Source organism: Alosa pseudoharengus, unplaced genomic scaffold (assembly GCF_046254945.1).
Source record: "Alosa pseudoharengus isolate Yale_2024_CS ecotype anadromous, Long Island Sound unplaced genomic scaffold, YU_APseudo_1.1 YU_APseudo_1.1_scf_15, whole genome shotgun sequence".
Lineage (NCBI taxonomy): Eukaryota > Metazoa > Chordata > Actinopteri > Clupeiformes > Clupeidae > Alosa > Alosa pseudoharengus.
The window spans coordinates 38,493,597-38,509,630 of record NW_027468620.1 but is presented as its reverse complement, the minus strand read 5'-3'; the positions used below and the strand labels follow the sequence as shown (position 1 = coordinate 38,509,630).

General features: G+C 39.4%; 1 long non-coding RNA gene across 1 annotated transcript; it reads left to right on the top strand.

Annotated features, from left to right (window-relative positions):
* The first annotated feature begins 6,034 nt into the window (after window positions 1–6,034).
* On the top strand, window positions 6,035–9,812 carry LOC143124680 (uncharacterized). Its single transcript, XR_012987060.1, has 3 exons — window positions 6,035–6,258; window positions 8,125–8,246; window positions 8,817–9,812. It is a non-coding gene; the product is annotated as an uncharacterized LOC143124680 (long non-coding RNA).
* Window positions 9,813–16,034: the final 6,222 nt, after the last annotated feature.

Genomic DNA, 16,034 nt, shown 5'->3' with positions numbered 1-16,034 from the left:
ATTCAAACTATGTTACGTAGGTCTTACTTAGGACATGGGTGCTTTGTATTTTTCAGCTTTGTAACTTTTATACTTTTTAAACTATTAATTAAAAACTGTTCAAAATTTCCCCATTGACTTAACATGGGCTGATGACATCACAATAGAGCCGTTAAGCAATTAGAATCCTATGGCAGGTGTTCGGGCCACCTGGACCAACTGCCATTCTCAGGCTTTAAGCATACAAACTGGCCCTATTAAGACTACACATCCTGTTCAACTGCTTCCTCTGCCAAAAACTGTTTCAAAATAAAAGTCCTCACTACAATATTTCACTGTTAAACAATTTAACCCTTTAAACTACTGAACTTTTTAACTGTTCAGCCATTGTAACTGTTACTTGTCATCAACTATGACTCCTACCCACTGTAGCTAGTTAGCATGGTTAGCATAGTTAGCATGCTAGCATGTTAGCATGCTAGTTAGCATTTTTAGCAAAACTGTTAAAAACGATTAGCTAAATTAGCTAAGTCACATGGTTAGCATAGTTAGCATGCTAGCATGTTAGCATGCTAGTTAGCATTTTTAGCAAAACTGCTAAAAACGATTAGCTAAGTTAGCTAAGTCACATGGTTAGCATAGTTAGCATGTTAGCATGTTAGCATGCTAGTTAGCATTTTTAGCAAAACAGCTAAAAATGATTAGCTAAGTTAGCTAAGACACATGGTTAGCATAGTTAGCATGCTAGCATGTTAGCATGCTAGTTAGCATTTTTTACAAAACTGCTAAAAATGATTAGCTAAGTTAGCTAAGTCACATGGTTAACATAGTTAGCATGTTAGCATGCTAGTTAGCATTTTTTACAAAACAGCTAAAAACGATTAGCTAAGTTAGCTAAGTCACATGGTTAGCATAGTTAGCATGCTAGCATGTTAGCATGCTAGTTAGCATGTTAGTTAGCATTTTTAGCAAAACTGTTAAAAACGATTAGCTAAGTTAGCTAAGTCACATGGTTAGCATAGTTAGCATGCTAGCATGTTAACATGCTAGTTAGCATTTTTTGCAAAACAGCTAAAAACGATTAGCTAAGTTAGCTAAGACACATGGTTAGCATAGTTAGCATGCTAGCATGTTAGCATGCTAGTTAGCATTTTTTGCAAAACAGCTAAAAACGATTAGCTAAGTTAGCTAAGTAACATGGTTAACATAATTAGCATTTTAACATTGTTAACATGCTAGTTAGCATAGTAACTTGGTTAATATTATTATCTTTGTTAACATAGTTAGCATAACTACTAGCAAACATTAGAGCCATTCCAACTGTCAGTTATCGTCAACTATCTACTTTAATAATTTAACCATTTAAACTATCCACCTATTTAACTGTTCAGTCATTCCAACTATATTAAACCTCATCTACTTAGCAACCAATATAGTTTGTTTTTACTCTGTATGATATTTTACATCATATTTTTTGCATTTTCATGCACTGTATTTCCTTCAGGAAATGCTTTTCTAGTTACAGTGCATGAAAATGCACTGTACTGTTCTTCCTAGGCTTCTTCTTATTCTTCTTCTTCTTCTAACGCATTTAATGCAGCTTCAACCGTTTAACGTAGAAACTTCATTCAAACTTTGTTACGTAGGTCTTACTTGGGATAAGAGTGCTATGTATTTTTCATCTTTGTAACTTTTATACTTTTTAAACTATTAATTAAAAACTATCAAAATTTCCCCATTGACTTAACATTGCCCTTTATGACATCACAGCAATTAGAATCCTGTGGCAGGTGTTCGGGCCACCTGGATCAACTGCCACTTTCAGGCTTTAAGCATACAAACTGGCCCTATTAAGACTACACATCCTGTTCAACTGCTTCCTCTGCCAAAAACTGTTTCAAAATAAAAGTCCTCACTACAATATTTCACTGTTAAACAATTTAACCCTTTAAACTACTGAACTTTTTAACTGTTCAGCCATTGTAACTGTTACTTGTCATCAGCTATGACTCCTACCCACTGTAGCTAGTTAGCATGGTTAACATAGTTAGCATGCTAGCATGTTAGCATGCTAGTTAGCATTTTTTGCAAAACTGTTAAAAATGATTAGCTAAGTTAGCTAAGTAATATGGTTAGCATAGTTAGCATGCTAGCATGTTAGCATGCTAGTTAGCATTTTAGTAAAACTGCTAAAAATGATTAGCTAAGTTAGCTAAGTAACATGGTTAGCATAGTTAGCATGCTAACATGTTAGCATGCTAGTTAGCATTTTTAATAAAACTGCTAAAAATGATTAGCTAAGTTAGCTAAGTAACATGGTTAGCATAGTTAGCATGCTAGCATGTTAGCATGCTAGTTAGCATTTTTTATAAAACTGCAAAAAATGATTAGCTAAGTTAGCTAAGTCACATGGTTAGCATGCTAGCATGTTAGCATGCTAGTTAGCATTTTTAGCAAAACTGCTAAAAATGATTAGCTAAGTTAGCTAGGTCACATGGTTAACATGGTTAGCATGCTAGCATGTTAACATGTTAGTTAGCATAGTTAGCATAACTGCTAAAAATGATTAGCTAAGTTAGCTAAGCCTAGCAAGCACTTCCACAGTTATAACCTAGCAACCACCACAACTAACCTAGCAACCAGCATAGCAACCACCACAACTAACCTAGCAACAGCATAGCAACCACCTCAAGTACCCTAGCAACAGCCTAGCAACCATGTCATATACCCTAGGACCAGCCTAGCAACCACTTCCACAGTTACAACCTAGCAACCAATATAGCAACCAATGAGTTTAACCTAGCAACCAGCATAGCAACCACCACAACTAACCTAGCAACAGCATAGCAACCCCCTCAAGTAGCCTAGCAACAGCCTAGCAACCATGTCAAATACCCTAGGATCAGCCTAGCAACCACTTCCACAGTTACAACCTAGCAACCAATGAGTTTAACCTAGCAACCAGCATAGCAATGACCACAACTAACCTAGCAAAAGCATAGCAACCACCTCAAGTACCCTAGCAACAGCCTTGCAACCATGTCAAATACCCTAGGACCAGCCTAGCAACCAATGAGTTTAACCTAGCAACTAGCAAAGCAACCACCACAACTAACCTAGCAACCACCTCAAGTACCCTAGCAACAGCATAGCAATCATGTCAAATACCCTAGCAGCAGCCTAGTAACCATCATAGCAACCAACATGATTAAACTAGCAACCATCATAGCAACTGCTTTCTTTTGCATTGCAACCACCATATGTTCCCTAGCAACACCCTAGCAACCATCTGAATTATCCTAGCAATAACTTAGCAACTGCTCTTATAGTTGAAACCTAACAACCAGTATAGTAACCACCATAACTACACTAGAAATAGTCTAGCAACCACCTCAAGTACTCTAGCAACAGCCTAGCAACCACTTCCACAATTACAACCTAGCAACCAATATAGCCTAGCAACCACTTGAGTTATTATAGCAATCACCACAACTACCCTAGCAACACCCTAGCAACCATCTTAATTACCCTAGCAACAACATGGCAACCACCACTATAATGTCAACCTAGCAACCACCATGTCAACCTAGCAACCACCTAGCAACTTCAGCCATTCCAACTGTCAGTTGTCATCAGCTATGTCTCCAGGCAGCTATACTAAACCACCAGCTACTTAGCAACCAAAATATCAACTGACATGATTAACCTAGCAACCAGCATAACAACCACCATAAGTACCCTAGCAACAACCTAGCAACCACCTAAAGTACCCAAGCCAAAAGCCTAGCACCCATTCTCAAAATGACAACCTAGCAACCAACATAACAACCAACATGATTAAGTCTGTCTGAAGTAGCATCAACTTTAACATGAGGCTGAAGCTATTCTACTAAACCGAGTTAGCCGCATCTGCTTCTTGTTCACTTAAACCAGACTTAAATCAGCTGGAATATCTGCTCGTGCTTGAGTTCAACACTAGAGCTGAATAGGTGATTTAGGAAGACCTGATTTACTGTTGTAAAATTAAGGTAGAATTAAAAGAATGAAACTTCAATTTACACACCATCTGCAGCATTTTAAGTGAAATAGGAAAGGAAAAAAGAAACTGTAGCACTGGTAATGTAGAAATTGGAGAAGATAGTCATTTGAAATGCTGAAACATAATTTGATCTTTTACTATTTTATTTTTGTCTTCTGCTTGTTGGAACATAGTATCAATAGGCGCATTCAAGATGAACTCTGACTGAGTCCATCTGACTGACAAGATCTGCCGGTTCAAATGGAAGGAGCATAAGACCACAGCAGAAGATGTTGAACACATCTTTCAGTACCATTTGTGTCAGAAATCACAGTATGTGACATCATGACGGTTGGGTCAAGACTCGTGCACAGCTCTGCAAACACTTCCTCCCGCAATAACTCAAGGTCATGTGACCTAAAATGTAGGGCTGCAGCTATCGATTCTTTTTGTAATCGATAAATCTAGCACTTTATCGATCGATTAATCGGATATTTATTTATTTATTTTTTTGCATTTTTAAACAACCAAAACAAATAATGCATAACGAAAATGACATGGCTGTAAAATGATCAAGCAATTGGCACAGAGGTATTTAGGCCTATTCTAACTCCAACATTTGGCTCCAAAACTAAGCCCATTTATTGCAATTTACCCATTTATAAGTGCCAGTGCCAACAATTAAATAATGTTAAAAATGCTCTCTGTAAAATTGCAGCCTCTTGTGCATGACTTAGCTGTCCATACTATGTTGTGAAGTGCTGGGAGGGAGAAGAGGGAAAGCAATTGAATGTATTAATATGCACAAGTTCCATGATGTAATCTAGACCTGACATTAAAGTAAATATCTGTTTTATGTAGATGTCTACACCTGCAGCATTTACCATTAGGCTACGAACAAATAATTTTACCATTAGGCTACTAAAAATAATTTCTGGGATGAGCCTATTTGCTATGGTAACCTAGTAACCTGTGTGTGTGTGTGTGTGCACGGTGCGTGAGGGAAGATGAGGGTGCATACGGTATAAGAAGGGGTTCTTTTTTAGGCATACTGTCTTGCAATTGAACGTGAACAAATACAAATACAAAATACAGTACAAATACAGTATGTGATTAAAATCAGCCAACATCAATGTAGGCTATAGGCTACGTAGATAGATGATAGGTAGCCTACTTTATTGACGCTTGGTGAAACAGCATGGAGTGGATGTTTTCGGTTCAGATGCTTGTTCTTTTACTTTTTGAGTATGTAATGATCCCAAAACTTTACTTGAAAACTTTATAGACATTTTCTGCCATTTATAGACATCTTGACTCTGCCATTGCGCCAGCTAAATATCGAATGTATCACGATTCACGCGGTAGTGGTGTGCTTCCTGAACAACGGTCCGTGTGGAACAATCATATCCCTGCGCGTATAGTGCGCGTCATAGTAATTTAACGAGGCTTCGAGGCAGGGTTTTTGCCTCGAGTAATTTTTGTAATCGAGTTATTCGAGTTATTCGATGAATCGTTTCAGCCCTACTAAAATGCATTGCAGGCTGCAGGCGGCTGTGGCCAGCTTGATAAAGTCAGATCATGTCGTATTCGCCAAATCTACACCTACAACTCTTAAACAACACTTTCATAAGAATATGTTCACTTCCAAACTGTCTGCTGGAGTGTTAGCATCAAGTGCAATATTTTTCTCTGCTTCAACCCTCTCTGGTCGCATTCATTACATGCATTTATTACATCAAGACTACCTGACTTTATTTTGGTTTGCCTAACTCTATTGTAGCTAGATTACAAATGGTTCAGAATGCTGCTGCTAGATTACTCACTGGAACTAAGAAGTGTGATTACACTTTTTCCCTTAGCCTTTAATATTCCCTGATCATATTTATTTGAACTTTGAATTTGAACTTTTCGATTTAAACTACCATGATTATGATTGCTGATAATTGTTTTATTTTACTTTATTTTAATCCCATTATTATTGATATTATTGTTGTTGTTAATTAGTTTTTACTATTTTGTTTATTTTAAAGCACTTTGGATCAACTCTGTTAAGTGTGAAATGTGCTATACATAAAGTGACCTGACTTGACCTGGTCGTCGCTCAGTCTCGCGCAGCTTTAATTTGACTCGGAATCCATCCTCTAGAACTCCGTCACTTCACTCTTCTTGCTGCAGCTGAGCGGTCTCGTTGCCTCGGTCAAGATTGAAGCCTTCAAAAACTTCGCCCTGAAGTTACCGTGACTTTTCACATTACCACCAAAGTAAGTTTTATTCGCTTAACGGTAACACTAGAGGTATTTGGTAACGTTGACAGCGTTCTTTGTAGTAGCTATCTAATGAGCCTGGTAGCTAACGTTAACGTTAAGTTTCGAGCTAGCGTTAACGACCACGTTAATTGCTCTAATCATATCACTTTTATTCGACGTATATGTTGTCTAAAAACAATGTTTACGAATTGTTTCCGACAATTGGTAGGGTATACCATAACGTTAGCTGATTCAAAGTCTGCCATTTGGAAATAGTCGAAACGTAACGTTAGCCACATTGCAAGCTAGAAGCTGCTAGTTCTACCTGAGGTAAAGTTTGGCTTCTAACGTGGGTAGTGCTAGTGCTAGCACTAATTAACGTTATCGGAGCGCCTCCAGTTACCACCAGTCCCTTGTTTCCGTCCTCTTTCGTGTATGTGTCACTTAATATTAATTTAGTAGCAGCTAATAGCCTACATTGCTCTACATTCCTCGCGAACGTTAACTTAGGTGTTAACATGATAACCTCATCTTGGAATGACGTTTGGCAGCTAACATGACTAACGTTAACCGTCAAGCTATTATTTACTTATCACTTTTATTCGACGTATGTGTTAAAAATAACGTCTATGAATTATGTCCGACCACTGGTCAGGTAGTAGTATAGTTGACTCGAAGTCTGACATTTGGAAACTGTCGATAGTTACGTTAAAACATTGCAGCAACACTGAAAGGTCAGCACCAACGGGGTCAAAGTTAAACAAATTTAAACTTTGAGCATTGCATCAGAGCCCGTCTACGGAGAGCCTTGCCACTCCGTATTAAGTCCCACTGTACCGAATTTTGGTTGCAGTTCCACCAGAGTTCCACTGGGGGCGATCGCCATGAGTGCAGAATGAATGGGAGTCAATGGAGCTAGACGGCTAAATTTGCCTCTTTACCCTGATTGTCGTTGACAAATCTCAGATTTGATTGTAGTTTGTATAACTTCAGCATGGGTTATAGGTCAAAAGTTGAATGAACGAGTACTTATGTCCTTTTGATTTCTTACAGGTTGGGTCGTTGTTGCCCATAACACGCTAGCATTGTGCTAATGAATGACGTCATTGACACGTTTGAAAGGCTTTTTAGAACAATTAAGTGACGTTAAAAAATATAATACTCAACCAAGTGTATTTTCTTTGCCTCCCCTTTCGAAAACAATATTCAAATTACTTGGAAAAAAATTATATCCCGAGAAAAGTGGATTTTGAGGGGTACAGCTCCATAGACCTCCATGCATTCTGCACTCGTGGACGAGCGCCCTCATGTGGAACCACAGAAGGAACTGCAACCAGTTCAGAACAGTTTAGAAACCGGAAGTTTTCCGAGAGTGGCAGTTCTCCCCTTATTAGACATTCTCTGATTGCATTAAAAACGCCAGCGCCGGCCACAACGTGAAGCCGAGGCCGAAATGAAGGCGTCTCCATAGAGAAACAACTGGCCAACGAGGCGTTTGACGGTATGCCTTGACATAACGTAGGCCTAGGCTAGATGTTGCCAACATGCCTGTAATATAAACCTCCATAGGCATATGGACAATAGGATGATAAAAACACAAAAATCTACCCTGAATCCAATGCTATCACATATTTTCTAACTTCATGGTGGCGCATATCTAAAAATCTTATAGAAATATCTAGCCTATCAACCTACTAGTCCAATTATTTTCTGATGTTACAGCAAACAAACTTATTTCTAAGTGTGCCCCTAATGCTTGTGTCGAGTATTTTTGTTAACATATGAGAAGTAGTGCTGCATTTTGTTAAATTAACATACTTGTTGCATTGTAATGTTATACCAGTGGTCACAATTTCACACAAGTTTCTTTATTCACAACAGCAAGCAATAGTCTTTTTAAAGACTTTCTCCATCTCCACCTTCTCTTGTCGTCTTTGCCAAAGAAATCATCCCATCTCAAGACTCCGATCCTGTCTTCCTTGCTTGTGCTGCAGACTTTTCAGGTATGTCATTTTAATTATTTTTTATTGCTTACACTTTGTTTTGCTTACACAAACATGTAAATTGTGTTTTTCTTGAAGGTGAAGACAAATAGGTACTTCACCGATTTGGTGTAGACCTACTGTAACCTATGGAGGCATTGTAACTGACAGAAATAGCAAGCTAGTTAAACTAGTTGACTTGCAGGTTGCTTGTCTTGATGTCAGGATGCCCAATCCGCCATATTCTTAAGTGCCTACCATACCGGCATTGATAACTACAAATGTGTCCAAACTTTTTATTTTTATTAAAAGTAACCATCATATCACATAAGCATAACAATCAACCATCACATAAGTCCTGGGTCCTGTTCAGCTGCCTACAAAATCTGCTCCTGATCTGCATAATATACAGCTGTGTTGAATTTTGTATCAGTTTTCTTTGCTCACTTCACTTAATTCATCCTACATCACTAAAACTGGCCTGTTGCTGAAATTAACAGAACCGAGAAAGCAACAATGTTGCCGTTTGTGTTGCAGCTTATTTTTGGAAGTGTGTAACATGTATTTTTTTCTTCTTTGTTTACCTTTTAGGCTAGTTCCAGACCAGCCCTGTCAGAGTGGTGTCTGCGTGTCACGTGTGACACTGTGCCTGTCATCGTCTGCACACACTGCACTGCACTCATATACAACAGAACCCACTAACGCCTACCTGCAAACATATCTACGACAAGAACCAAACACTTCCTGAGAACATATCTGACTGCACATACTATACTTTGACCCATTTTGATATTGAAACCTTTGAATTCTGAACCCTTTTGAGACTGAAAACGCCTTTGAATTCTGAACCATTTTGAGACTGAAAACGCCTTTTGAGACTGAAAACGCCTTTGAATTCTGAACCCTTTTGAGACTGAAAACGCCTTTGAATTCTGAACCCTTTTGAGACTGAAACCCCCTTTGAATCATATTCTGAACCATTTTGAAACTGAATCCTTTGCTGAATACTACTTTGACTTTCCTACAAGAATTGACCACTTTGTGAAGGCACTATATAAAGACTCCAAACCATACTGATAACTACCTGTGAACTATTCACATACATTACATACAACTATTACTGTGAACTATACATACCTGTGAAACGTTATATATTTCAATAATACCTGTCAAAGTTGTCTTTGCTATTATATACCTACTTTTAGACCTGGGCTGTGCTGCAAGACTGAACCTGAGCTGTGTGAGGACTTTGAGATTCCATCCTAGTTCTGCATAACACTGATCATCTCAAGGGCTTCCTCTCATTCCTCATTAGTGTCATCAAGTGTTACCTCTACCTAGCAGTTCCAGTGCCATATTCAGAATTGCCACTGATAAACAAAATACGCATTAACATAAAATTGAGGATAATTTCAGAATTTAATCAATAATATTGTGTGAAGGTGAAAATTGTCATTTTGTACTTTTGACAGCCAGCTTGTTATTTATTGGGTGTCAAGCATATTCTAATCATTTAGTTTTTGTTCTTTGCTTTGCAACATTTCATTTTTGGGCCCACTAGTTGTAATAAACCACTGAAATAAATAGTGTTTGGATATTGGGTTTATTAACATTTAATCTCATCTAACTGTTTTTATATACTCCGATTAAGTTCATTAAGTAACCTGTGAGTCGAACAGTAATTGCTATTGTATAATCAGATAAGCAATAATTTGTACAACCAATATTAGACTTAACTTGACCAGTACACTATATTAAGCAAAGATTGTAGCATTTTGAAAGATGCCAAGGAAAGGCCGTCGTTCAGAAGCTCAAAAGAGACGTTGGCGTAAGTTGGACCTCTCTGAAGTTGAACCACATCAGTCTTCATTAGACCAGAGTGACTTAAATGAGAGAGAACAGGTAAATGAGGTAACTAGTGTTTCCCACATGGAGCAGAGAGCCATCACATGTATTCAAGCAACTCATAGCCAAAGTGATGTAAGGTATGGGAACAACCGTAGTAAGCAGTGCACCTGCAATTCCCTGGTATTTCTTGCTACACTTCACTACCGAACTGAGCTCAACACTGATGATCTTGACTATGTTTTGCAAAAAGGTAACTTGATGTACAGTGAAGCACTGGTAAGGTTGAGCACGGGAGGCAATGAAGCACCCGACCACTTGGCTTTTGATGAATTACCTGATAGTGTTGAGATCTATGGACAGATGTTTCATATTGAGAAGTGCCTGTCAAGGTATGGTTATCTGAGGCAAGATGGACCTGATGGTGTGAACTTCCTACAGCTCTCTGAAAGACTGCATTGTTTGTCAAATGATGTAATTTTTGCACTGCTAACTGTAGGTAGCTCAACAATAGCTTTGTTTAGAGATGAGAAGTATGGACTTTTTGATTCACACTCAAGAACACCTCATGGATTTCCAGCAAACAATGGAACTGCTGTGATGTTGACATTTGACAACTTGAGTGACATGATTGATCATCTGCTTACATTCTGGACCATCTATGAATCACATGATGAATGGGTTTATGAGTTAATGCCAGTGTTGTTTACATCTGAGCGTAATAATGAACAAGGAAGCCACACTGACAATGTGCCACCTGCCCAGACTGCAGAGTTCCACGTTCCAGCCATTTCTGTGAATTCACTTGCTAAACGTAATAAGGATCGTAGGCGCAGAAAAGCTGCCAAAGCACAAAAGGATATCTCCTTCAGTGAGAACAACAGAATCAGACAACGAAAATATTATGAACAGAATAGGATGAATAAACTGCAATATGAAAGACAGAGATATGCAAACTGCAATCAACACAATAAAAAAGCGTACCTCAGAGACTGTTACATGCATGAGAGTTTCAGATTGAGGAAACAGGCTTACATGCAGAAACATTATGCAAATGATCCAACCTATCGTTCAAGAAAGAAGTTGACCATGAAACATCACTATGCAAATGATCCGACCTATCGTTCAAAAAAGAAGTTGACCATAAAACATCACTATGCAAATGATCCATCCTATCGTTCAAGACAGAAGTTGACCATGAAACATCACTATACAAATGATCCGACCTATAGTTCAAGAAAGAAGTTGACCATGAAACATCACTATGCAAATGACCCAACATACAGGCAGAAAAAAAAAGAAACCTTCACTGACAGATACAGAAATGACCCTTTATTCAGGCATTATCGTTCTCTACAAAAAAAGAAGAATGCAGGTGTGGGCCTAAATAACAGTTTCCAGAGAATGATTCACAAAATGCGTTGTGCTGTACATATACAACGTAAATACCGCAATCTTACACGCCTGTCTAGACATCAATCAGAGCATGAGGTTGAACAACAGTTAACACCAACAGAAAGCACCATTTTGCATGATGCCATCACATCTTTTCGAATGGATGTACAGAAAGGCCCTACTTTTGTCTGCACAGTGTGTCACAGAGCTTTGTTTTATAACCAGGTAAAAGAGTGCAATCATGAATGTTATAAAAAGAATCGAGCCATGGTTGACCGATGCTTAACAGGCAAATATGTACATACATGCAGTGAGCAGTGCAGTGCACTTGAATCATCTTGTGCACCAGATGAAAAGACAGAGTGGATTTGTTACAGCTGTCATGAAAACTTGAAGATGGGGAAAATGCCGGCCATTGCTGTAAACAACATGTTAGAGCTATCACCAATTCCTCCAGAGCTCAGTAATCTTAATATACTTGAAAGGCACATCATAGCACGGTACATACCATTTGCAAAAATAATCAGTCTTCCTAAAGGCCAGCAGAAATTAATACATGGTGGAATTGTTTGCGTACCTTCAGACATTGAATCAACAGTCAATGCTTTGCCTAGACCTAGCAGCCAGTCGCAGCTTTTGAAAGTGAAGTTGAAAAGAAGAATGAATTATACAGGGCATTACCAGTTCCAAACTGTAGACATGACCAAAGTATTACGTGCCTTATCAAAACTGAAAGATATGCATTCAGAGTACAAGGACATAACCATAACTAATGAAACACAAGCTTTTGAGGATGGAATGAGTAGCTTGACAGATGAAAATGATGTCAGTGCTGCAGGGGAGGTCGATCTAATGGAAACTGATGCAGTGGATGAGTGTGACATTACTGACCCAGGACATTCAGAAATAAATAGTGAAGGCAATCAGCTTAATAATGAAACCCATGAGTTACATGATAACCAAGATTCACTTGACACTGAGCAGGACACAAGTCAGCAAAATGGTGGATGCTCTATAGATTCATGCTTACAGCCAGCTGATATTGCACAGGAAATGATAACATTTGGTGAAGGTATATTCACTGTGGCACCAGCTGAAGGAAACAGACCAGTGAGTTTTTTCAGAGTTCCTAAACTAGAGGCAATGGCTTTCCCTGTGCAGTTCCCCACTGGAATGAACACTTTGGATGAAACACAAAGACCAATGAAATTATCGCCAAGCAGATATTTCAATGCACGTCTATTTTGTGTTGACAATCGATTTGCTCTCGACTCCAATTACATTTTTTTCTCACAATTTATCACAGAAATGCATTTGGCAAAGTCTTCTATGTCTATTCAACTGCGTAAAGGAAAACCTATGACCAGAGATGGACGCAAAATCACTGCAAGAATGCTCCAAGACAAACGTGAAGTGGAAAAACTGGTACGCAACAGAGATGCCACTCGATTCATGCAACCTTTGAGAGGAACACCTGCCTACTGGGAAAAAACCCTTAGAGACCTCTTTGCAATGCTTCGCCAGCTGGGTACCCCAACATTCTTCTGTACATTTAGTGCTGCTGAAATGAGATGGCCAGAGGTCATACAAACAATAAAGGCACAGCAAGGAGAGCAGGTTGACTTTTCTGAGCTCGACTGGGCATCAAAATGTGAGATTTTACGTAGTAACCCTGTCACCACCATGCGCATGTTTGACAAGCGTGTTGATGCACTTCTCAGACACCTACTTTTGTCACCAGCACAGCCCATCGGTGAGGTCATTGACTACTTTTTTCGAGTGGAGTATCAAGCTAGAGGTTCGCCTCATATACATATGTTGGTTTGGTGTAAGAACGCACCTGTATTTGAGGAGGACCCAGATGAGAAAGTGTGTGAATTTGTGGACAAGTACATAACATGTCAGCTGCCTGACCCAAATACAGACCCTGAGCTTTTCAAAATAGTGACAGAGGTGCAAACCCACAGCAAAAGGCACTCCAAGTCATGTAAGAAAGGAAATAAGCACTGTCGGTTTGGATTTCCGAAACAGCCTGTCGAGAGCACATTTATAACACACCCAATGCCAGCAGAGCTCATGGACGAATCTGACGATGAATCTGATCATGACCGCTCTTCCATGTCTCCTGAAGACGCCAAAACTAAGCTGAGGCCTTTATGGGAATTGCTGAATAATCCAACAACATCATTTGAAAGCATCCCACAGCTACTTGCCCAATGCAACTTAAGCTATGAGGAATACCTAAACTGTGTCAGTTCATTAACAACATCCAGTGTGCTAGTAATGAAGCGCCAACCAAAGGACTGCTGGATTAATGGCTATAATGAACATTTGTTAAGGGCATGGAATGCAAACATTGATATTCAGTTCATCCTGAACCCTTATTCCTGTCTGATGTACATCTTGTCATACATTTCCAAAGCTGAACATGAGATGAGTGAGTATTTGAAAAGAGTTGTCAATGATACTTCTCAATCCAATACCTCTGACTGTGAGGAAATGAAACAAATCATGCAAGCATACTCCAAAAACAGAGAGGTTAGTGTTCAAGAGGCTGTTGCACGAGTCTGTAGCTTGAAACTGAAGTCTTGCTCTCGAAACGTGATATTTATACCCACTGATGACAATGCTTTGAAAATGAGCGTCCCTTTAAGGTACCTGAATGACAGAATCCCTGATTCAGAGAATGTTTGGATGTCCGGAATGGCAGACAAATACAAAAACAGACCAGATACACCAGAGTTTGCGACAATGTTTATGGCAGAGTTTGCTTCCACTTATAGAGTTGTGTATGGAAGGCAGAAACAAGGAAAAAAGGTTTTGCCACTTCAAAATGAAATGGGCTTCATTCAGAAGCGAACGAAAGGAAAGCCTGCCATTATCAGATACGCCCGATTTTCTGAGCAAAAAGCTCCAGAGAAATTCTATGGCACATTGCTCAAACTGTACCTCCCTTATCGTTCAGATTCACAGCTGAAACCCAGAGGTTTTCCAACATATGAGTCATTTTACACATTGGGTTCTATACGTCTTCCTGGAAGAGACTATAATGAGAGAGTAGTTTCTGTTGTCAAGGAGAACAGGTCACAATTTGAAAAGAACAGTGATGCAATAGAGAAAGCTATTGAGAACATAGAAGAAAATGGACCTATGGAGGATGCATGGACAACACTTGCACCTGAGACAGAGCTTCTTCGGCTTGAGTGCATTTCTGAGCGTGAGGAAATAAATCCAGACGAAATGAATGAACGGGATGACATTCCTGAATATAGCTCAAGTACCACAGACAGAGGAAATGCAGCACCAATGTTTGAGGCTCCTCAAATAGACCCTACTGTAGTCCGTAACATGTATCAAAATCTAAATCAAACGCAGGCATCTATATTCTATACAGTGCGTATGTGGTGCATGAGACGAGTGTGTGGACAGAGTGCCGATCAGTTTTTTTACTTTGTCACTGGTGGAGCTGGAACTGGCAAATCTCACCTTATCAAATGCATCTACACAGAGGCATCAAAGATACTCCGCAAGTTACCCCGCATCACAGAGGAAAGAGACATGTCCATGCCCACTGTCCTTCTCACAGCATTTACCGGCACAGCAGCTTTTAATATATCTGGCAAGACACTGCATTCAGTCCTGAAACTGCCAAGAAGCCTTAAACCACCTTACCAGTGCCTTGGAAACCGTCTAGATGAAGTGAGAGCAACCTTGTCCAATGTTGAAATAATTGTCATTGATGAAGTGTCCATGATATCAAAATCACTCTTTGCATATGTCAATTGGAGACTGCAAGAAATCAAAGGCAGCAAGAAACCCTTTGGCGGAGTCTCAATCCTGGCCTGTGGTGATTTCAACCAGATAAGTCCCCCTGGTAAAGCCAAACCTCTCTGTGTGTTTGAGGATCATGTTCTTGATATCTGGAAGGATCGATTCCAAGTAGTCACTCTCACAGAAATCATGCGCCAGAAAGATGATGTGCCATTTGCTGAGCTGCTCAACAGGATAAGGGTGAAACGCAAAGGAGAGGCATTATCTGAAGCAGACAGAGCTCTACTTGGTCAGGCCATATGTCAAGCTGATGACTGTCCCAAAGACATTCTGCATGTTTTTGCTACTAATAAACAAGTAAACCAACACAATGCAAACACAATATCTGCTCTATACTCTGAACTGGTCAACATTGATGCACATGACTATAAGAAAGATCTACGAACTGGTCGGATGGAAAGGCAGAGAGCACCTTTTGAAGGACGTAAAGGGGATTTACCAGACAGACTACAAGTTGCTAACGGTGCACGTGTGATGCTCATGAGAAACATAGATGTGGAAGATGGACTGGTGAATGGTTCATTTGGAAAGATTGGTAAAATTGTTTATCACGACCAAGATGGCAGATCACTTGTAAAAATGCTTGGTGTTGAATTGGACAGTCCCAATGCAGGGCAAAGACATCGCAATAAAGGACCAGAAGGACCAGACAATTTGGTGTACATTGAAAGAGTAGAGGAACCTCTTAGTAAAAAGGGTGTGGTTCGTCACCAATTTCCAATGACTCTAGCCTTTGGT